The sequence below is a fragment of the Lepisosteus platostomus genome, chromosome 5 (assembly GCF_059453375.1).
Source record: "Lepisosteus platostomus isolate fLepPlt1 chromosome 5, fLepPlt1.hap1, whole genome shotgun sequence".
NCBI classification, from domain to species: Eukaryota; Metazoa; Chordata; class Actinopteri; order Semionotiformes; family Lepisosteidae; genus Lepisosteus; species Lepisosteus platostomus.
Window position 1 is genome coordinate 50381622 of NC_142615.1, and position 23982 is coordinate 50405603.

The 23982-nt window shown below is 40.9% G+C and overlaps 6 non-coding genes across 6 annotated transcripts; 3 read left to right on the forward strand and 3 right to left on the reverse strand.

Moving 5' to 3' along the window:
- Positions 1-327: 327 nt before the first annotated feature.
- LOC148668528 (5S ribosomal RNA) lies at positions 328-446 on the reverse strand. Its single transcript, XR_015937565.1, has one exon. It is a non-coding gene; the product is annotated as a 5S ribosomal RNA (ribosomal RNA).
- A 1507-nt stretch (positions 447-1953) lies between these two features.
- LOC148668529 (U1 spliceosomal RNA) lies at positions 1954-2118 on the forward strand. The gene has a single exon (XR_015938648.1). It is a non-coding gene; the product is annotated as a U1 spliceosomal RNA (small nuclear RNA).
- Positions 2119-2743: 625 nt separating this feature from the next.
- LOC148668530 (5S ribosomal RNA) lies at positions 2744-2862 on the reverse strand. Its single transcript, XR_015937177.1, has one exon. It is a non-coding gene; the product is annotated as a 5S ribosomal RNA (ribosomal RNA).
- Positions 2863-5195: 2333 nt separating this feature from the next.
- Positions 5196-5366, reverse strand: LOC148668531 (U1 spliceosomal RNA). Its single transcript, XR_015937308.1, has one exon. It is a non-coding gene; the product is annotated as a U1 spliceosomal RNA (small nuclear RNA).
- Positions 5367-11442: 6076 nt separating this feature from the next.
- trnaa-ugc (transfer RNA alanine (anticodon UGC)) lies at positions 11443-11514 on the forward strand. The gene has a single exon. It is a non-coding gene; the product is annotated as a tRNA-Ala (tRNA).
- Positions 11515-14480: 2966 nt separating this feature from the next.
- trnat-cgu (transfer RNA threonine (anticodon CGU)) lies at positions 14481-14552 on the forward strand. Its single transcript has one exon. It is a non-coding gene; the product is annotated as a tRNA-Thr (tRNA).
- Positions 14553-23982: the final 9430 nt, after the last annotated feature.

Here is a 23982-nt window from a genome sequence, read left to right on the forward strand (position 1 = left end):
CTGTGGAGAGCTGCTGCTGTGCTTTGACATCTGAGCTCTGTGGAAAACGATCTCAATACAATTCTGAAAAACGCGACTCTCCGAACGCCAGCCGAACAAGTCTCCACAGCCGAAGCGCTGTGTCTCTTTTCAGATGGCGATAAACCTTTCCTCGATCCTTTGCGGACTTGTAAAACTGTTCCTGATCAGAATAAAAAACGCTCACGCTAATACACAAGCACCCGTGTCTCGCCAAAGCTGACAAATAAACAGACGGACAAGCCGCACTGCACGTGTGAACAGGGGAATGAGCGAACGAGCGGGGATAGGGCGCCTCCTGCGCTTAAAAGCTTACAGCACCTGGTATTCCCAGGCGGTCTCCCATCCAAGTACTAACCAGGCCCATCCCTGTTTAGCTTCCGAGATCAGACGAGATCAGGCGTGCTCAAGGGGGTGTGGCCGTAAGCGAGAGCAAGGCTCGCTGGCACCCTTCTTATTGAGAGGACAGCTCCGTCACCTCTTTTACGACGCTGCTTTTTTTCCCTTGCGTTTTTCTCTTCTTCCCACGTTCTCTCTCTCTTCACTGCCTTCGTCCCCGCTCTATTTCACTTCAGCCTTTCACTCTTGCTTCCTTCCAATGAGGACGGAGCAGCGGGAGAAAGGGCGCTATAGAGGATCGCTGTGGAGAGCTGCTGCTGTGCTTTGACATCTGAGCTCTGTGGAAAACGATCTCAATACAATTCTGAAAAACGCGACTCTCCGAACGCCAGCCGAACAAGTCTCCACAGCCGAAGCGCTGTGTCTCTTTTCAGCTGGTGATAAACCTTTCCTCGATGCTTTGCGGACTTGTAAAACTGTTCATGATCAGAATAAAAAACGCTCACGCTAATACACAAGCACCCGTGTTTCGCCAAAGCTGACAAATAAACAGAAGGACAAGCTGCACTGCACGTGTGAACAAGGGAATGAGCGAGCGAGCGGGGATAGGGCGCCTCCTGCGCTTAAAACCTTTCTGAATTCTGAGTACGTACGGGATCCTCGGCCTTGCGCTTATAACAAACTCCAAGTCCCTTTGCAGACAACAGCAGTTGTCACATTATTGTCTCTGAGGATGTGCGACAATGGCCAAGGAGAGCCCCGATCTGAGCTTGCGCTCACTTTTTGACCAAGACACAGATGTGTGCTGATTGGTTGAGAGGTTGGCGGGCATTGGAGACCCACGTGGTATTACCACGCCCTGCCAGTCCCTGATTGGTTGATCAAGGTGAGATATGAGTCACTTACTCTTGACACTTAGGAATGCAGTCCAGATGTCCATTTGGCACTCCCTAGACAGATAGGCGCCAATGGATGACCATTGATCATGATAGCCAGGCTTAGCTAAGTGCATCCCCATCTGGGAGCTGTCCCTTACCAAAAGAAAACATCTTAAATCAGCCTGCATGAATACTTTCTCTGTGGCTGCACCACAGAGATGGAAGGTGAGATGGGGCCTCATTTAGGACAGCATACCACCACTTAATTCTGTCTTATTAACAAGCATTGCCACTACAACGGCATCTCTCCTGTCAAACTTCCTCCTGACTTGTTTGACAGGATCTGGGCCGTGGTGAACAGTGGGAAAGACGCCCTGTGGAGAGTGAGGAACATGGGGCTGTTCAAAGGCATCGAGGTCCCAGTCAAGGCAGCAGGTAGCCTGGCCCTGTTCATCACCCGAGAGAACTATTACCTCAGAGATCTGTGGAGAGAAAGGAGGGAGGAAGCAGAAAATCTGTGGGAAATAGAGAGCATAGGTCAATATCTCAAGAAACTGTGAAAAACATCATCATGTTTAAGTAAAGAATGTGATTTACACCAGAAAAAAAGAAATTGTTACTATGTAACTGGTACCGTGTTAAAATGTAATGAGATGTGATCATATATACTGTTTTAAGTATGTATATTAATGTAAAGCTTTCTAATTTGTGATGTCCTGTATTTTTTTGTGAAAAGAAAATAAAGTTCTTAAAAAATCGATTCACCCAGGGCGAGGCTTGGCCATTGCACTCCGGCTGTGCTGACCCCTGCGGATTCCCCAAATGTGGGAATCTTGACTGCATTATTTCTGGTAGTGGGGGACTGCGTTCGCGCTCTCCCCTGATGTGCTTGGTCCAATATCGGATACGGAAGAGTTACGACACCACGTGCTGCGATAGGATCCCAGTTCGAAAGGAGTCGATGCCACTGCTGGTTCCCGGTTTCTTTTAGTTAGAGGTCCGGAGAAACATTTCAAGCTGGTTACACTACTCCTTCCGGACATTCATTCCCTTTTCAAAGTCAGTCGTTTTGCTGTAGTCTGCATTATTTAGGCTGATTATTGAGGTTAGCCTTTATTTGGTCATGGGGGCCTCGGTACTGTATGCTAATTCTCAAGACAGTTTCACCCGTTTTCTGATTGCTAGGTTCTGTACCAGTGCAGACATGTCAAACAGTGAATGGCTGTACCTCTATTGTATCCATGTTCAATGAATGAAATCAGTAATAAATGAATATATGTATAGTTATACGATAAACAAGTGGTTTATCGACTCATCTTCATTTGCAGATTTAGAGGCAGCTTCGATATTCGTTTTACAAACGTTTTTTTTTTTTTATATGGGTCACACACATGCCATAGCAACAAAACATCTCTAGAGATGAGGCTATAGATCACCTTTCCATCCTCCAGGTTTTCCTCCCAAAGCCTACGGCACCAACGGCGACCCCTGCTGGCCGAGAGAGCAAAAGCTTGCAGCACCAGGTATTCCCAGGAAGTCTCCCATCCAAGTATTAACCAGGCCCAACCCTGCTTAGCTTCCAAGATCAGACGAGATTGGGCACATTCAGGGTGGTGTGGCCGCAAGCAAAAGTCATGGCGCCTAACTTGCTACTTGAAGCTGTGTGTGGCTGGGGCTCTGTGCCCCCCGAGTTGGACTGAAGGATCGTTCGTGTGCAACTCTTTGGAAAGGAGCCTCTTTCCAAATTGCATTGCGTACCTGGATGTTGGCGAATGTGTTCCCTTGTGTTGGCTTGTCCTGCACTGGAGGAGAACAAACAAACTGCACGGAGGAGCACAAGGCAAGTCTTCACAAGACAAAAACCTCCAGTGCACAGCACTCTGAAAACATTTCTGGGCTGTCGCGTGTTTATTTCAGCACATAAAGCACACCAGTCCAACACGTCGGCCGGGCGCGCGGCGCCTCCGCCCTCTTGTGGCTTGCGGCGTCAGAGCAAGAGGCTCCTTCTCGCTGCCTTTCCGCTGTGTTGCAGAGCCCCGAGAGGGAACCTGGAGCGCACACTTTGTGGGGGGCGCTCTGCCCCCGGTCTCTTGCGCGAGTACTAAATCTCACGGCGCCAGCCAGCGGCCAGGAGACAAATACAATATCGCGGGACAGGGGGGCCTCGTCATTGATTGTTACATATGAGACGGGGATTAGGAGGAGACCCCGACTGATTGGTAAAGGGGAACACTAAAAGACCGACAAATGACTCGTTCCCACCGGAGCTGAATGTACCTGCATGTGTCGTGTCGTCTACTTCCCCCGCCCCGCTGTGTTTGCTGTATTGTCTTTGAAGCCGGCCCCCGAGACGAGACGGGCTGTTCCTGTGCCCCAATTAACACTTTACAGGTGCCATTCCCCGGCATTGTGGCCATTGTCGGTGGTCACACGCGATAAGATGAGGTGGAGAAGAGCGGGGCATGCCCAGCGCGAGACATTCAAGGAGGGGGCTGTGCGAGGTGAGGTGCGACACGCCGGAGCCCCGACGCTGCTAATGCGGAACACTTGTTGAACTGGCATTGAAAGGACGTGTGCGCACGGAGCGAGCCTTCCCTGCGGCGGAGCGTGGAAACTTTCTCCCCGCGCTACAGGAGTTGTGTGCGCTGCAGCGGTGCCGAGAGAACAGCACAGAAGACAGCAGGCTCTGGAGAGCGGGTAAGAGATGGAGCCTTGTGGGCAGGCGAGCAGGCCCGTTTTTTGGAAATTGCTGAAAAGGCTCCGGTGTTTGTTCGGTGTATGGCAGGTGCACGACGCGAGCTTGCGTAGCGATCTGCCGGTCTGGTGTTATGCAAATGAGGCCAAATTGCGTCCCGGGAAATGCTGCGAATGTGCATTGGTGACTGCAGATGTGTAGGAAACGGCGCGCTCGTTTTCTCGTTTTGCCCACCCAAATTGAGCACGGATACAATAGAGGTACAGCCATTCACTGTTTGACATGTGTGCACTGGAGGTTTTTGTCTTGTGAAGACTTGCCTTGTGCTCCTCCGAGCAGTTTGTTTGTTCTCCTCCAGTGCGGGACAAGCCAACACAAGGGAGCACATTCGCCAACATCCAGGTACGCAATGCAATTTGGAAAGCAGCTCCTTTCCAAAGAGTTGCACACGAACGATACTTCAGTCAAGCTCGGGGGGCACGGAACCCCAGCCACACACAGCTTCAAGTAGCGAGTCAGGTGCTATTACTTTCGCCTGCGGCCACACCACCCTGAACGCGTCTGATCTCTGAAGCTAAGTAGGGTCAGGCCTGGTTAGTGCTTGCATGGGAGACTGCCTGGGAATACCAGGTGCTGCAAGCTTTTGCTCTCTCGGCCAGCAGGGGTCACCGTTGGTGCCTTAGGCTTTGGGAAGAAAACCTGGAGGATGGAAAGGTGATCTATAGCCTCATTTCTAGAGATGTTTTGTTGCTATGGCATGAGTGTGACCCATATAAAAAAAAACCCATTTGTAAAACGAATATCGAATCTGCCTCTAAATCTGCAAATGAAGATGAGTCGATAAACCACTTGTTTTTCGTATAACTATTCATATATTCATTTATTACTGATTTCATTAATTGAGCAGGGATACAATAGAGGTACAGCCATTCACTGTTTGACATGTCTGCTCTGGTACAGAACCTAGCAATCAGAAAACGGGTGAAACTGTCTTGAGAATTAGCATACAGTACCGAGGCCCCCATGACCAAATAAAGGCTAACCTCGATAATCAGCCTAAATAATGCAGACTACAGCAAAACGACTGACTTTGAAAAGGGAATGAATGTCCGGAAGGAGTAGTGCAACGAGCTTGAAATGCTTCTCCGGACCTCTAACTAAAAGAAACCGAGAACCAGCAGTGGAATCGACTCCCTTCGAACTGGGATCGTATCGCAGCTCATGGTGTCGTAACTCTTCCGTATCCGATATTGGACCAAGCACATCAGGGGAGAGCGCGAACGCAGTCCCCCACTACCAGAAATTATGCAGTCGAGATTCCCACATTTGGGGAATTCGCAGGGGTCAGCACAGCCGGAGTGCAATGGCCGAGCCTCGCCCTGGGTGAACCGATTTAGATTTTTATGAACTTTATTTTCTTTTCACAAAAAAAATACAGGACATCACAAATTAGAAAGCTTTACATTAATATACATACTTAAAACAGTATATATGATCACATCTCATTACATTTTGACACGGTACCAGTTAAATAGCAACAATTTCTTTTTTTCTGGTTCAAATCACATTCTTTACTTAAACATGATAATGTTTTTCACAGTTTCTTGAGATATTGACCTATGCTCTCTATTTCCCACAGATTTTCTGCTTCGTAGCTTCGTAGCAATATCTGGGACAGACTTCCCCCCTGAGGGTAGCGGCCTGTACATTATTTCCCTTCTGAGTCTTTCCTGCTTCCCACCCCATAGAAATTGAAACATCAATCTCCTCAGCGCCGCCGCAACACGGTGTTGGATTGGGAAGGTAGAAGCCAGAAAATTCAAGACAGGCAAGAGGTCGGCTTTGATGACCAGCACCTTCCCTGTCATGGTGAGGTCTCGGTCCTTCCATTGCATCAGTTTTTTGTTTAAGATTGGCAAATTGTTCTGCCAATTTACTGTTCCTATCTCTTCTCCAAAATACACCCCCAGGACCTTAATTCTCTTCTCTTGCAGCCTGAGATCATGTCCTTCTTTTGGCTCCCTCCAGTTCTGATAAAAAATCTCACTCTTAGATTTGTTAATTTTTGCAGAGGAAGCCAAAGAGAACTGATCACAACACTGCAGTGCTCTGCTAATTGAGGCATTGTCAGAGAGGAGGATGGTGACGTCATCCATGTATAGAGACGTCTTTACCTCCGTTTCTTTCACAGCGCCGTGCACCTTTTCATTGCTCTCGCTTTCAGAGCCTCCGCGCGGCACACGAAAAAAAATCAATATCAGGACGCGCATTGAAGTGAAAGCAGGAAGCGCTGCGACATGCACTGTGCACACTAAGAGGTGAGTGGGTCTGTTCATTGGTGTATTGGAGTAATTTTTTTTACAGCAGCTGCATCCGGAAAATTGTGCTTTTTACTTTTTATTTGTACAACAAAAATACATACAATACAAACAAGAGCACATATAACGTATCAAGAAAATCGCCAGGGGTTCATGCTATAATACAATTACATTTTATGAAACACGATTGCACAAGGTAAATAAGAAAAGGTCCGCACACCCAGTGGGCAGTGATTCGTCGAATATACTATATATCACATCTTTGAAAAAATAAAACATTTCCCTGGGTCAGAGATTAAATAAAACTTCACTCGCACCAAACAAATTTATATTTCTAAATATCACAACATGATCGAATTTAAGTCATTTTAATAACAATGAATAGTCACCTATGCATTGCAATATAAACATTTATATTGATTTAAATCGCGTTTAAATCGCCTTTATTTAAAACCCATAAATAAAGCTGATAGTGTTTAGACTTTTAATTATTTAAAACTGTATTATAGCAGCACAATGCACAATGCAACGTAAATCGCTATCTTTGTCTTCTGCGTAATAATGTTCACCTCTCTGTCCAGCAAATTAACAATAGTAATAATAATGAACTTTATTGTATATGGCGCCTTTAAAGGTGGCTCCTCAAAGCGCTTTACAGGATAAAAACAATAACAACATTATTGTTAGGCTGGGCAAACGATTTTTTTTTTAAAGAAATACAAAATGAGATATAATGATGTGTTCCGGCTTAGACATTAACGAAGAGCATAACAAAGGTCATAAAGGTCATAAATTATATTAATTTTGGAACATCAACATATTATGTAAACTGTATGTTGCTGTTATTGGTATTTTAAAGAAAAAAATACTGTAAAATCCTGGGTTCGGTACAATGATTCAGGCATTCATGTGAAGGACAACAGAGCTTTCACTGGCTCAAAAAGACAAAAAGAATAACGGACACAGCGCGAGCCTGCATTCTCTCCTCAGCCGTCCACACCACACTTTTCCCTGGGTCAGATTTTAAATAAAACTTCACTTGCACCAAACAAATTACCACACACTGAACACTGAACATGTTAACCCAAATATGTCTCACAATACTTTTATGGTACATTACTTTGCTAAAATGTATTTAAAAATAAAAACGATTACAAACGCCAGCAGAGAGAGAGACACACACACAGTTCTTCATTGTCAAAAAGTAATTGTTTTTTACTTTTTCAGCACCCAGACAAACGCAAACGCGTTATTAATGAAATGTTTTTATTCATTCTTAATCAAACTCACAAGTTGTCATCTGCTGTTGAAGCTCTGTGAGACTAGACTCACACATGGCTAGACTTGACTCGGCTCTGGCTTTCCCATCTATACCGATGCACTGCAAGTACAACCCCCCTCTCTGCGGGAGTGCTGGCTGTGACGAATTAAACCTGTTTCACAGGTATTTTCAAAGTAGAAGGGGGCGAGATTTTCAGCAAAAGACACCTCCCCCCCTTCAAAACCCAGTAAGTACAGTACTTACTAGTTAAGAAAGCTAGGCTCCTCAATGAAATCGCTTTAACATGCTAATGCATTGGTGTATTGGAGTAAGTAAAAAGACAAGGGACATTCTTCCTCCCCCTACATTCTCAGAGTAGAATAGAATTTTCCTTTGACAAAACAAGGCTCGCCAGATAATGTGAATCGAAACCTGTTTTTCTAGCTTTTAAAGTCGTGCAATGTGTAAGCAGGAACACATCATTATTTCTTACATATGAAAAATACATAATATAGCTCCCAAACAAACACAAACGTGTTTTTAATAAAATGCTTTTGTTCACTCATAATCTGACAATTTCAGGAAGACTAAGGAAGGACTAAGGAAATTGTCATCTGTTGTTGTGGCTGTCAATGTTGGATTAAAAAAAACACGTTGCCCGATGTTAGTTGCATTGATTGAAAAATAATTTTAGTTCGAGAGACTGGATAAGTAATTCAAGTGTTTTTTTTTAACTTCCTGAAAAACAAGTAATAAAACTAAATTCAATTTAAAGGTCTTTATTAACATGACAGATGGGTGCAATCAGTGTTGGGTATTTACTTTGTAATCTGTATTGCTTGGTGATGCCACTTTTAAAGGTGATATATAAAATCAAGGCTTTAAGTTGCTTTAACTCTGCAAGTCTGAGTTCTTGTGTCCGTCCTATCTGAGACCGAAAGTATTACAATATGTATCTTTATAGCAGGTGGTGTACAGCTTTTTAGTATAGATTACACTTTTCTAAAATGTATTTAAAAAATAAAAACGATTACAATCTAATCTTTCCACGTTTGATCCCAAGATCCCAAGAAAAATAAATCTAAACGGGGAGAAAGCTATGCTGAAAGTTTATTAAGATACTTAGAAGACTACACAGCCCAATTTATGTTGCATTTGTCTGATTGTGAGGCGAAACAGCCCTACACAGCCCTGTCGCAGTACACAAATATAATCATATCGTTATTAATTTCTTTAGATACGCAATTCCATATTATATTAGCAGAAAAGCTTAAAACTGCCACTATTTCACATGTTAGTTAAAGACTTCGATGCGTAAAATGTTTAGGGAGAAATCGAATTTTCTTTAAAGTACTGATTCCTGGAATCTGACTGGCTGACAGCCTTCTGAAGTAGTTCCATAATATCTGGTATACGGAAAAGAAAGTGTTGAGAAAAAAAGCCTGGATTCTCATGTATCTGATACAAGTATCTTTTAATACAGTCTTTGATGTGCTCTTGAGGATCCTTGTGATATTTTGAGCCCTGGTTGAATGATAAGTGTTGCAGTTTAAATAATTTTCGTAGTTAGAAATTATGAAACGCTCTGTTAAAAGCAAGGGAGTTTTTATGTCCATTGCAGTAAAAGAAAATGCCTGACAAAGTAGGGCTTGGACAGATTCCAAGTGCTTGTACAAATGTGCTTAAGAAATTATCCACGAAATGCTGTGGTGTTTGTCAAAGAAAAAACTAAAAGTATTTTCGTTTAAAATGACGGTTAGAAAGAATGTGGACCAGCATAATACTTTGAGTTTACAGCTTGTCCAAAGTCATTCATTATTAATACTATTAGTAATATCTTCGGTAAAGGCTTTGATGCATAAATATTTCTGATAAAGGTAGGTTGTGTACTTTTGTCCAACTTTTGTCCAAGCTCAAATGCTGTACATGAGAGGTTCCAGCATGACCTCAAATGACGCGATACACTGCGTGATACTGCATGATACTGCGTTTTAATGTGACACGCCCACCGGGGTATACCACGAAATACCCCACCCATTTTGAATGGCTGCATCTGTGTATACGTCGCTGCGACGTATTATCAACATCTAATTGCAACCGTAAAATCGACAACATTAATAAACGCATATATAACGTCGAAAACACATCTAACACAGTGCCTGAGGCTTTTTACTGTATATATCGTGGGTGCTGCAACTAGGAGTATACAGCCATCTGCACAGTGTACGAAGTAAATTATTTACGTAGTAATTAATTAATTTACTATATTTATTACTGTATTTTCTGTATTTATTACTATATGTACTATATTTATTTTACACGTGTAAATAAATTAATGTTTGGCCATTGACAAAGTACAACTATTTTTTTATTACAAGTTAAGTAAATCCTTTTGCCCAAAACTGAAGGGGCGACACTCCTCCCTCCCCCCGTGACACCAGGCCTGTCCCCATCCTATTCCATAATGTCATTATATATAATACCTTACAACAGTGACCGTTTCCTTACTAACTGCATGCGTTAAAATTGCACATCAGCTCATAGTAGGGGGCACATAGCTGCGATGTATTATCAATGTTAAATTTCAACCATAATATCGACAACATTAATAAACGCATACGTTGTGGTATATTTTCCGGTTATATACCACAATGCATTGCTAGTATTCGTTGGTCACCATTTTGGACACGTTTTTCAATCGTAGAAGAAATCCGCAAATATCTCAGCAATCCTCTTTTGACGAGTAGGTATAAATAATAATAATAATACTATCTGAATACATATAGATCTTACTTAATATTATTTTGATTAAAATAGTACGTTAATAAGCAAAAATAGGCACATAAAAATAGTGTGAGGGGGAAGATGACACAAAATCGTTTTGCCGTTTCTCTAATTATTCTTATTCTATGTTGTACTTTCAAACTTTGGGTACTCTTTAATTAGGACAGACTTTATTGCTCAACTGCTATGATGCAAGCCAAATTTTATACGTTTATTATAGCTTTGAGCTTAGTTAACCTTAATGGTTCATTTTTGAGATTATACTAAAGAAGATATTAATCATCATTTATTTGGGTAGTAATATTATATAATTTTCTCCTAGCTGCGGTGCTGAAGTCCCACCCTACCTTTAAAGAAATAAAGGAACACACAATGTGTTACTTGAAGAATGCATATGCAAGGCAGGGGGCCAGGAGATCTGGACACTGAAAATAATAGGTTTCTGGTTCTAACTGTTAGGACAATTAGACAGGGTTTGCAAATGGTGGACAAAAATCGTCTTAACTTTCATTGTAATATTTTTTTTCTTGGAAATATAGAAGTTGTACATTTTAAAATCTGTATTGTAATGTATAATAGGCCTCTACCCATATACGTATAATAGTCCTCTAAAATTATCCGTATAATAGACTTCTAACCATATACGTATAATTGACCTCTAAAGTTATCCGTATAATAGACCTCTAACCATATACGTATAATAGTCCTCTAAAGTTATCCTGAACTCCAATCATATATGTATAATAGTGCTCTAAATTTATCCGTATAATAGAACTCCAACCATTTATGTATAATGAACACCTTATCATAGACGTATAACAATAGACATATATTAGAATTTCATTCTAGACGAATTGCGGACCACATTTAGACGTCTAAGGTATGCGTTTAATAGACGTATATTATACGTCTTTTGCCCACTGGGCCGTCGTCCATGTGACTGGATATAAAAATAACTGATTCATTTTTAACCGGTCTCTGGAAGCTTAGATGTGACTATTTTTCCTTCCTTATTTCTTCATTCCCATGAATTTACTCTGTATTAGAGGAAACGCGAAAGTGGGAAACTGCAGACATTCTTCGTGAGTGGTGGATTGTGGTCAGTGAGCATCTGCACATCTCTAAGTCAGTTCCACAAGCTGTTCTGTTGGGGATGTAGCTCAATGGTAGAGTGCATGCTTTGCATGTATGAGGTCCTGTGTTCAATCCCTGGCATCTCCAAGTGTTTCATATTACTGTGCTCACATCGCAATCTTCTGTTGTGTGAGAACTCCTTGTCTGTGTTTATAGACAGCTAGGTTTACACAATTAAATTTAGACACACTCGAAGTGCTACAGTGTTCTCAGTGTTGTTTTAAATGTAACTCCAAAACATTTCGTTCTGTTCTTCACACTTGTCATGGCTTTTGCAGAAAACACCCTTTGAATTTCTTGAGAGATCATTCAGCGAGTGAGTCCTTCCTCTGGACTCCGCACTAAGCTGAAAGCTGCACAAACTCCTCATTGCATGTCCTGTACTCTTACAAGCGCTCTCGTGTAGATGTGGAGCACAGTTATAAGGACACTTTGAACTTTTTCCGTTTGAAACGGAAAATGCAAATGATCATGAAAAGTATTGATCGTATAAAATATCCATGGTACAACTCGAGAAAGAACTGAAGGACTACACAACAACTTTTGATGATTACAAGTTACTTTAAGAAATACAACCATCCGCACATGGGCTTGGATCCTGAACGCTTAAGTTGAAAGAGCAAAAGCGAAGGATGACCTGTAAACTCTCTTCATTGTCTTAAAGTTTATAAAATAAAACAATATCTTACTTTCTTAATAATTTCTTACTGTTTATAGACGATTTATTGAATTTTTGCAAAATCTCATTTACAAACTTTTTTCTGTTAAATTGTTATTCACATACTCGAATGTAGATAAACGTTATTGTCTTCCGGGTGTGTGCCCATTTCTCAAAAAAAATATTTGTTAGTCTGTTGGGAGGCTGCACAAGGTGTTTAGAGATAGAACATCTAAAAGACAGGCTTTCTAAGCTTAACATCAAGGCAGTTTTCTCAACAGAAATGCTCTTTGGCACTTTCAGCTTTACTTTGGGAACATTGCCGAGATCACTTCTGAACCAATGCACGTGATAGTGTGCCGGCAAGTACATTTAATATTGGCTGTGTTAGCGAGCTGCTTTTCCCTTTGAAACTTTTACTTCTTCATGCTGAATCATTGGCAGGGGTAAAGCTAATTAAATCTTTTCGCATAGGGCTCCATCAGAAAATACTTTCTCCTTGGTCAAAACGGGCACAGAAAGTTTTATAAGGGCAGCCTGTTTTGCACCGTCTAAATAACCGACAGTATGCGAATAAGCTTTTTAATAACAGTATTTACAATATAACCCATGTTCAAAAATGCTTTTAGCTTCTTTTAGTCTAAGAAACAGGGGTGTTTTAGCGGATTGTGGTCTTCAATTAGTAAACGCTGAAGTGTTTCCCCGCTTGTGAACAGATCTGGCTCCATTTAAACAGAATCTTGCTCAGCTCCTGCTTTCACTGCAACTTTTGAATTGAGCCCAAAGCAATAAGCAAGCTGAATTATCAAAGCTCATTAGGTACTAGAGATCATGGTATGTTATCAGGTAAATGCAGTCCCATGTATCCTCCGTAATTTCGAGTAAATACCAAAACACACCATCCATGACCCACAGCGGGAATAAGCAGGACTTGGTTGTTCAGAGCGTGAGGCAACTATCGCCAAGAGGGGGGTTTGATCCTCGCTCTCGCTACTATTTGAAATGCCAAAGACGCGTAATAGAGATTTTTGCAGATGTTTTTTTATGCTCCACTATACATTACAATAATGAAAACAAATCAATTAGAAATATGCAATACAATGTCGGTTCCCGAAAATAAAATCTGTTTTACACAGACATCATTGCTTTTGAGATAATCCAGATTGTGAAGACAACTGCGCCCTAGCTCTGGAAAATATTACTGAAAGGTTGGAAAGTACAACACGTTTGTACGTTTGACGTTTACAACATGTAACATGGCACTTCTCCAGCAAAGCAACTCAGGTTGGTGAACTACTGGTGTATTCAATACACCTCCATTCATCCATCACTTGTCAGGATGGTTGAGTGTTCTAAAGCACCATTCAAAGCGCTTTACAGGTAATGGGGACTCCCCTCCACCATGATCAAAGACTTGTGTTTTTCTAGCTCTCACGGGTATTCTTGTCTCCAGATCGAGGTGTGGGTTCAAATCCCACTCCTACCAGTTGCTTGTCAGGATGGTTGAGTGTTCTAACGCACCCTGATTAAGGACTTCTGTTTTTCTAGCTCTCATGGGTATTCTTGTCTCTAGATCGAGGTTTTGGTTCAAATCCCACTCCTACCAGCTACTCTTTTTCCCTGTTACATTTTCCCATCTTGATGTGCTTGCTGACAATGACAGGAGGAGGAAAATGGAGAAACTGCTTAGCAGACACATGATGGGCAGGAAGATTCATGAACTATTAGATGTGATTAGCAGAAAGTCAACTATAAATAGACTTTGTGCATTAAGAACTGTTTGTGTTGCCTGTAATCTAGGTAAGATTTTCGGTAAGGTATGCATTCAAATGTGAAAGACTATAATAATATAAAACCAGGAGAAGACTTATTAAAACATACTGTTTTCCTTGCGGTTTCTAATGTATTTTATTAAATGGGGGCTTTGTGAAATCAACTTTTAGCCTCTTGGAATGCAGTCACTCTCCCCGGCCTAAATACCATTATGTAAAATTAGGAAGCAGCAGTATTTTGATAAAGTGCGGTGTTCCTTTATCACAGTAACACAACAGTAAACAGTAAACGCTCAGGTGTTTATAATTACTCGGGAGCAGATCACCCTCAATCTAGAAAAAACCTTTCACAGCGATATTTGAATCGAGCCCCATAGCGTTAAGAAAGCTAAATTACACAAAGCTCATATGACATTGGGAGTCACTGTACCCTATCACGTCCTGCTTGCACTGTCCTACTAAAAGATTAGAGGGATCAGAAAGGACACAAACAACCCATGAATCAACGATTTTGAACTTAAGGGTCGCAAGCTCTACCGACTGCGCCTCTTGTTCCTCTATTACAACAGTAAAATTACTAGCGTTGATTCAACATATAGTAAGCTGACCCCGCTCACAGCGACGGCACGGTGGCCAAGTGGTAAGGCGTCGGTCTCGTAAACCGAAGATCGCGGGTCCGAATCCCGTCTGTGCCTCTTTCATTCACCGCCACGTTCCTTTATCTAAGTCTACAAGTAACATGGAAACGTCTCCTCTTGTTACTCTTTCTGTGGAAGCGCACAGTTTCCTGTTAAAGCCAGAACGTATTGCGGAAGTCTAATATATGAAATTTGTTAAGAACTTGATTGTCTTTTCACAGAGAAAAACGAGAAAACCTTTTTTTCAGAAGTGGGATTCGAACAAAAAACCCGAGGGGGAAACTGTGACCTGAACGCAACGCCTTAGACCCCCAGCCAACTCGCCTGTGGCTTTTATATTGAATTATATGTAATTTATTTATTTCTACTCGTTGATAAGAAAAAAAGTGAAATCATGTAATTAGGGAAATCTCTTTTTTTTCATGTGGAAAACTAGCACAAGCAAATGTAAAGTTCAGAGCAGCGCTCAATAAAAACGATCAGAAACCGAAAGCGCGAATTATGCAGATCAGTACATTCCCATACCAGTTGTTCTGCAGAAGAAATAAAAATAGCCGAACTCAAAGACGTTGTATTGCATATTTCTAATTGGTTTATTTTCCTGATTGCAATGTATTGTGAAGCATAAAAGCCAGCTGCATCAATCTCTATTACGCGTCATTTCTAAAGGCGTTTCAAATAGCAGCCAGTGCAGTATTAACGCTTTTGGAGCATGTATTACATTGTAAATAATCTTATTTAAATAAGTTTAAATTCGCACACTGTTATTTAGACAGCGCAAACCTGTCTGACCTCATACAACTTTCTGTGCCCGCTGAGTAGATCTTAAAGCAGCTGCAGCCAAAGTACCCGTAATGGCAACACAGTGCTTTGAGTTCGGCTTTTCTTATTTCTTCTGCAGAACCACCGGCATCGGAATATACTGATCCGCATAAGAAGCGCTTTCGGCTTTGATGGTTTTTATTGAGCGCTGCTCTTAACTTTACATTTGCTCAGGCTAGTTTTCCCCATGAAAAAAATACATTTCCCAAATTACACGATTTCACTTTTTTTCCTATCAACAAGTAGAAATAAATAAAACATATAATGCAATACAAGAGCCACAGACAGGATGCCTGGTGGTCTAAGGCGTTGCATTGAGGTCGCAGTTTCCCCTGGAGACGTTTGTTCAAATCGTACTTCCGACAAAGAGCCTCTCTCGTTAGAGTAGAAACGACAGAATCTCTAAGTAGAAAACATTTCCACAACATCTCGCATTTCACGTGTTTAATGTTATTTGTCTTAGTGGCTGTTTCGGTGAATGATGGCTCTCTTTTCTTGCAGGGTGACGGCAAACTTCTTCAGAGAGGGAGTCTCCCACGCACGGCTTTTCTTTATCAGGACCGAAGGTAACAGAGACAGACTTCCAACTCAAATGAATTACTTCTTGAACATTTATGACCGGTAAAAAGCTGAGAGCAGAAGAAAACGTCATTGGAAATGAAGAAATGTCTGCTGACAGTAATCAGAGCTCACGCTCAACTGCGGACAACCGCTCCTTGTTAGTACAGTGTTGAGTTCCCCCGCTTGTCGCGCGGAAGACCGGGGTAAGTTTCGGTGACAGGGTGCTGGTTTAATTTTTTAACAACCTGACTTCAGTTAAAAACTGTGTACTATTTACTAAGTTTCAGACTACTTATTGCGGTAGAATATGGAGATCATATCTAGCTCTGAGCTCAACTGCAACAAGAAGTCGTGCTTAACAAAGTCAGAGCCCAGCTGAACGTGTGCTCAGTGTAGTGCCCAGGACTCAGGAGCATTGTTGTGGTTCTAATTAGCATGAACTGCAGGGGCTCTGAATCAGAGCATTTCAATTTATCTGTTCAGTAAATTAAAATGCAAGACACCTTAAAATGGGATTATTACTTTGTCTCTGTCCCGTTTGTATATAATCGAATGTTTAAAAGATACCAGTAAGGACACACAACTACTAATGGGATATTTTTTGGAAATAATCCCAAAACAAGCACGTGCGGCAGCTGGTAAACCCCTGTAATAATATTTGCAGTGACAAAACACTTTGAAGATTTGCAATCTATTTAAATATGGATTTACTAAATTTCAGTTCTCCGGCATAACTGAACTCTCACTGTCGCATACTAAAGGCTTTACATGCATTAGCTGTGATACAGATTCTAATAAACACAGAATGAAACTTAGTTTTGTTCCTCATGGTGATCCTCTTGTAGATCCAAATGAAATGTTTAATATGATCCCCCAAGAAAAAAAAGGAGTCAATTTCTGAATAATTGATACCCCATCAAACATTTTTTAATATCCCTGCAAGTTTATACAGAGAATGCTGGTTCGCGGCTTAAATTCAAATTAAAAAAAAGGAAACGAGTTGGAAACTATGTCAATTTGGGATTTAAATCACCCAGAACATTTCACTACATTGGGCAGTATGTGACAGAGAGCAGCTCCTGACATCCTGACATCCCTTTGATAGATCAGTTAGTAAAGTGGAGGACTGTAGTGGGTAATAGCAGGGAATCCTTAGGTTGCTGGTTCAATTCCGGCTCAAAGGATGGCACCTTTTGTGTACTTTGTTTAATCAAAGAGTTAAAATAGTGAATCTGTTTCATTCATGCGTTGAACAAAAGCTCAATAAACGACGAAGCAGAGGCTCCTGTTCTGAATTCACCTCACGTCTGATTGTCTTGTTTTGGTCAAGATCTGATCTTTGAATTAAGGGACTACACTGTCTGCTTTTTAATTAAAAAATACATACAAATGTCAAGTTTTTTGTAGATATAAAGGTGTTCTCTGTTTTCAAAGGATAGCTACTTAATTGGCTTTATGATTTGGTATTGATTTTGTATTGTTGTATTATTAAGTTTGTACTTTATGTGTTTTTATCGTATTGTGAACTACTTTTTTAAACAAATGCTTACAAAGGCAGACACGGCACACATCTGTTTATACCAGCGGTGAATTGTACATTTTTATTAAGTACAATCTACTGTGCACTTTTGGGAGTATAACAGGTTCGATATAAAGTGGCAAAAATATAAAAGGGAAAAATACCCCAGACTGCGTGTAAAGGCTTCGTTGTGACTGTTGTTTTATTTTTAGATAAAGATGGCGTACTGTGCACAAAATGTTGCAGAAACACAATCTGATATTTTAATAACTATTATTTTAATAATTTGATAAGTATGAGGTCCCGGATCCAAATCTTCAGTCCTGATATTTTTAAAAATGATATCTTCCCTTCCTCTCGTTGAAGTCACACGATGTGAACAATTGTTTTTTTTTTCACGTTGCGATCCAAAGAGCCTCAGATGCACAGTCTAACAGTAACCAAACCAGGATGGATTCTGCTGGGAGCCGGACTGAGCTCATTCTCACTCCCTGTGCTGAAAACAGAATTATCTCTTCTCCGAACATCGTCTACAGCTGCTAGATACTGTTCTGTGTCCTACTGCTCCAGCAATTCCTTTGACCAAAGACAAATCACTTGTGCGCTTTTAACCTTCTTGCAGCTACAGGCGAGACTGAAGCTGGAGATGTGAAGGCACCCGCTGGTGCATGTTCTCCAAATTTCACAATCGCGACAGACTTCCCTTTTTTTAAAAAGTAGATATAGCCCTGAAAAAAGCATTAGCTTTATCAGTTTTTACATTATTCAAACATGATATTTTTATTGCATTTTACATAATAATAATAATAATTATAATTATTATTGTTTAAACTTATATAGCGCTTTTCTGGACACTCCACTCAAAGCCCTTTACAGGTAATGGGGACTCCCGTCCACCACCACCAATGTGTAGCCCCACCTGGATGATGCAACTGCAGCCATAGTGCGCCAGAACACTCACCACACATCAGCTATTAGTGGGGAGGAGAGCAGAGGGATGAAGTCAGTTCAGAGATGGGGATTATTAGGAGGCCATGACTGGTAAGGGTCAATGGGAAATTTGGCCAGGATGCCGGGGTTACACCCCTACTCTTTCAAGAGACGACCTGGGATTTTTAATGACCACAGAGTCAGGACCTCGGTTTTACGTCTCAGCCGAAGGACGGCACCTGTTTACAGTTTAGTGTCCCCGTCATAATACTGGGGCATTAGAACCAACACAGACCCGCCCAGTGACAGAAACCAGACAGTATCGTGTGTCGGGCTCGGCTGCGAGCAGGACAATGACGTCACGGGGACAAAGTAGAGAAAATCAAAACTGTTCTATAAAAGACCTGTGTCAGCTGTCGGTTCGCAGTCTGGACTCTAAATCCACCGATCCGATTTCAAATCTCTCTAACACCTGAGCTACGGCTTCTTTCGAGTAGTTATTCAGGAGAACATTATGTTAATCATATAGATGAAGCGTTTAATATATTCAGGTGGGTAGCTACGTCAGCATTCGTATCTGCAAAGGAACAAGTAATACTGTAGGTTTATTCCACGCTGAAAAGAGAAGAGAGAAAACAAACCTGAAGAAGGTTTCACAGCTATGTTTTCTCTCTTCTCTTTTCAGCATGGAATAAACCTATTCCCAGTGGGCAGTGATTCGTCGAATATACGTATATATATATATCGTCGAATATACGTATATTCATGGCGAAATACGGCTATACGTATATATACGTCGCCGCGACATATAATCAATGTCGAATTGCAACTGTAAAATCGACGACATTAATAAACGCATATATAATGTTGAAAACACATCTAACACAGTGCCTGAGGCTTTTTACTGTATATATCGTGTGTGCCGAAACTAGGAGTATACGGCACTCTGCACAGTGTACGAAGTAAATTATTTTCGCAGTAATTAATTAATTTATTATATTTATTACTATATTTAGTATACACGTGTAAATAAATTAATTACTGCGAAAATAATTTACTTTGTACACTGTGCAGAGTGCCGTATACTCCTAGTTTTAAAACTGACAAAAATGTAGAAAACACGTTTCTCACTTAGAAATTTAAGATGGGGGTGGGGTATTACTAGTAGCGGCACTGAACTCACCATGGTGCAATTCATTTACGTGACGGGCTAGTGGTTTAATGGATAACGCGTCTTATTTCGGTTTACAAGATTATCGATTCGACTTCTTCCGGGGTTGTGTGATTTAAATCAGGCTCCTCAGAAATAGATGTCCGGTATGTAAATGAACTGCACCTGAAAGCAAACGTTGGGTCTGGGTTCCTTTCTTTCCTGCATGAAATAGCAAATCATTACAAAAAAAGACACCAAGTAATGTCCAATAGCGTTAGTCATTTAAGTAAACATGAATATACTGTAAGGTCTTGGTACATAGGAGTGGATTTCAACCACAATTAAAAAAGGGCGAATTATAATTACAGGCTTCAGACACGTTTTCATACAAAAGTGACCAAACACTCCCTAACTTTCAGGTTTGCTTGAACCTGTAACAAAAACATGGTCTGAAACTTCCATTCTCTGATGTTACTGTCTCTAAAGTCGGACATGATGTTACGCAGATGGGCAGTTTTCTCTCATCGTGTTCAAGATTATTCGCTGCATAAGCTCCTTATTGCGTGTTCTGTACTGCTCTGTTATTTTGTTCAGATTACCTAAGTGGTGTACAGATAAAACCCAACCGCGTGGTGTAATTTCCAGGTTCGGCACCAGCAGCACCTGCAAACACATCAGCTGACCTCAACATGACTTGAACTCACAACTTTCTGATCTGAAGTTAGACATGCTACCATTGCGCCACGAGGTCACACATTAATTCCCCCAAAGAGAAAAATCAGCGTCCCTGAAAAATATTTTTTTCATTCTCTTCCGTGAGGAGCGCCGCTCTTCAAAAGAGGGTCTCTTCTTCCCAGACCACAGATTATTCTTTCCGCCCGTCTCTCTCACAGAGAGCAGACACACCGTCTCCACTGATGTGTTTACTACATCTATAGATCTGACCCCCTACAGCCCCTTTATACAGCCCCGATATTCGATATTCCCCGATAAAGAACAAAAAATATTCCTGGATAGGATATTTACCACCAGCCTCGTGAACATCTCATCTTGACCTCTTCCAGGAGGAGCACAATTAACACAGAATCCTCTCTCCATTTAGCAAATAACACAAAACACTGTTTACCTGTCAAGACAGAAAACCAGGCTGCTCCAGGTGAGGCTTAAACTCACAACCTCGGCATGACTCCACTGATGATGTCATTTTACATGGCCTGAACCAGGAAAGAGTTTGGAAGTCAAGAAGTTATGGTGTTGTTTTAATACTTGCCTACTCATTTAATTTTTCGGTCAAATCTTTTATTTGCGAGTTCTTTCAATTGATGTTAATCCTTGTCCCAATGCACGATTCTGGGCCATGGTGCATCTTGAATAATGTTCTTATAGGCTTCAGTTTGGAAAAGTGCGCTCTTCAGAAGCTACCGAAACCGGTAATTGTTATGTAACACTTAATGCAAAAGCAACGTTCGGGTTTGAAAAAGAATATTACTTGCTATGAATACAAACACTGTTACAGGAGGCGTGATAGGGCTATTTTAACTTAGATCATCAATTCATCTTACATTTCTTCTCCATCTATATCAACAGTGTAATCGCTACTGAGCGCTAAAGGCAGGTCCTGGCAATACAATCTTCTTTAGAAAACATTTTAAAAACTATTTCCACTACCATCTGTAAAGTAAAAGATACCGATTGCACACAACTAATAAAATATTTTTTCCAGGGACGTTGTAGCTAGATGCAAATTACAATCGAAAATGCATCAGCTTTAAAATTTTCTTTTGGATCCAGAGGACGATCAGCATGAGCCATCAAAGAGCCTGTAGCTACAAGAAGGTTAAAAGCACACAAGTGATCTGTCTTTGGTCAAAGGAATTGCTGGAGCAGTAGGACGCAGAGCAATATCTAGCAGCTGTAGACGATGTTCGGAGAAGAGATAATTCTGTTTTCAGCACAGGGAGTGAGAATGAGCTCAGTCCGGCCTCCAGCAGAATCCATTCTGGTTTGGTTTCTGTCAGACTGTGTGTCTGAGGCTCTTTGGATCGCAACGTGAAAAAAAAAGAACAAAAAACATTTGCTCACATCTTGTGATTTCCAAGAGAGGAAGAGAAGATATCACTTTAAAAAAAATCAGAACTGAAGATTTGGATCCCGGACCTCATACTTGTCAAATGATTAAAATAATAATTATGAAAATATCAGGTTGTGTTTCTGCAACATATCGTGCACAGTACGCCATTTTTTTCTAAAAATACAGTAGATTGTACGTAATAAAAATGTACAATTCACCGCTGGTATAAACAGATGTGTGCTGTGTTTGCCTTTGTAAGCATTTGTTTAAAAAAGTAGTTCACAATACGATGGAAAACACAGAAAGCACAAACTTAATAATATAACGATACAAAATCAATACCAAATCATAAAGCCAATTAAGTACCTATCCTTTGAAAACAGTGACATTTGTATCTACTTTTGAATTACAAATCAGACAGAGTAGTCCCTTAATTCAAAGATCAGATCTTGGCCTAAACAAGACAATCAGATGTTAGCTGAATTCGGAACAAGAGCCTCTGCTTCATCGTTTATTGAGCTTTTGATCAACGTCTGAGTGAAAAAGATTCGCTATTTTAACTCTTTGATTAAAGTTCACAAAAAGCACCTTCCTTCCAGCTGGAGTCAAAACAGCGACTTAAGGATTCCTTACTGTTCCCACTACAGTTTTCCGCTCTACCAACTGTAGTGGAAATCTAATGAGTTAATTGATTCTTAAAAATGTAGAGAGCTTTACAAAAAATATATTGGTGCTTTTAGATAATATTTCAAGGATATAACTGCTATGCTACAGTACGTGCAGAATTTTAGAAAACAGTTCGTCAACAAAGTACACTGTTTAGGTTAGTTTAGAAGACAATGTACCAAAATAATATATGCTGTCTGGGTCATTAGAATTAGCTGAAAGTAACTGATAAGCTTTGAATAACAAATCTAGTTTTTCTTCTCTCGCTCTATGATGTAATCTGTTTTCTCTTAGAGAAAGGGGAAGTTTTAGAAAGGGACCAAGTGCTGAACTTTTTTACAGCGCAACGTCTTATAAAAACCCTGTACTGCTTGTAACAAATTGAGTCTCTGGTTGCACTTGGCGAAGTGGCAGCAGGGCTCCCAATATTGCAATATTGAAATAAAGACCTTACTCAGGTGAGAACTCTCTCTTGTGGCTTCCTTGATAGTTATATTTCCATGACACAACTGAGCTGTCAAACGGATCTAAAGAACTCCACTCTGGCACATACTACCCAAAGTAGTGAAATATTCTGGGTGATTAAATTCCAGTTCGACATCAAGTTTCCAACTTGTTTCCTTAGTCTTGGTTACCTTGAATTTAAGCCACAAACCAGGATTCTACTTTATAAACTTCCGGGGATGTTACAAAATGTTTGATGGGGCATCAATCATTACAGGCGGAAATTCACTCCTTTTTTTTTCTTGAGGCATCATATTAAACATTTCATTTGGATCGAGAAGAGGATCACCATGAGAAACAGAACAAACTGTTTGATTCCGTCTTTATTGGGGAGCTGTATCACAGCTAATGCATGTAAAGCCTTCAGTATGCGATAGTGAGAGTTCAGTTATGCCAGGGAGTGGGAGTGAAGAGAACTGAACTGAAATTTAGTAAATTCATATTTAAATAGAGTGCAAATCATCAAAGTGTTCTGTCACTTAAAACTTATTACAACACTACCAAGAGTGGGGATTGAACCCACGTGGACACTGTGCCCTGTCACAGAAACATACCCTGGTCTCCCACGCAACAAACAGGGGTACTCAGCACTATACTAACGAGGAGCGCTTGTCCGGTGCTCTGTTTACGGTCAGCAGTCATTTCCTCTTTTCCAAAGACATTTTCGCCTGCTCTCAGTAATTAATGTCGGTTTGAAGTCTGTTCCTTTTGTCTCCGCTCTTGACGAAGAGCAGCCTTACGTAGGAGACTCCCTTTCTCAAGAAGTTTGCCATCACCCTGCAAGAGAGAAGAGCCATCAACCACCGAGGCAACCACTAAGACACTTAACATTAAACACATGAAATGTGAGATGTTTTCTACTTAGGGATGTTATCGTTTCTACTCTAACTTCTTTGTCAGAAGTGGGATTTGAACAAACATCTCTAGGGGAAACTACAACCTGAACGCAACGCCTTGGACCACCAGCCATCCTGCATGTGGCTCTTAAATGGAACGATATGTTTTATTTATTTCTACTTGATGATAAGGGAAAAAAAAGTTAAATGTAATTAAGGAAATCTCTTTTTTCATGGGGAAAACAAGCCTGAGCAAATGTAAAGTTTAGAGCAGCGCTCAATAAAAACTATCTGAAACAGGTAGCGCTTCTTATGCGGATCAGTATATTCCGATACCAGTGGTTCTGCAGAAGAAATAAGAAAAGCTGAACTCCAAGCACTGTGTTGCCATTACTGCTACTCTGGCTGAAGCTGCTTTAAGATCT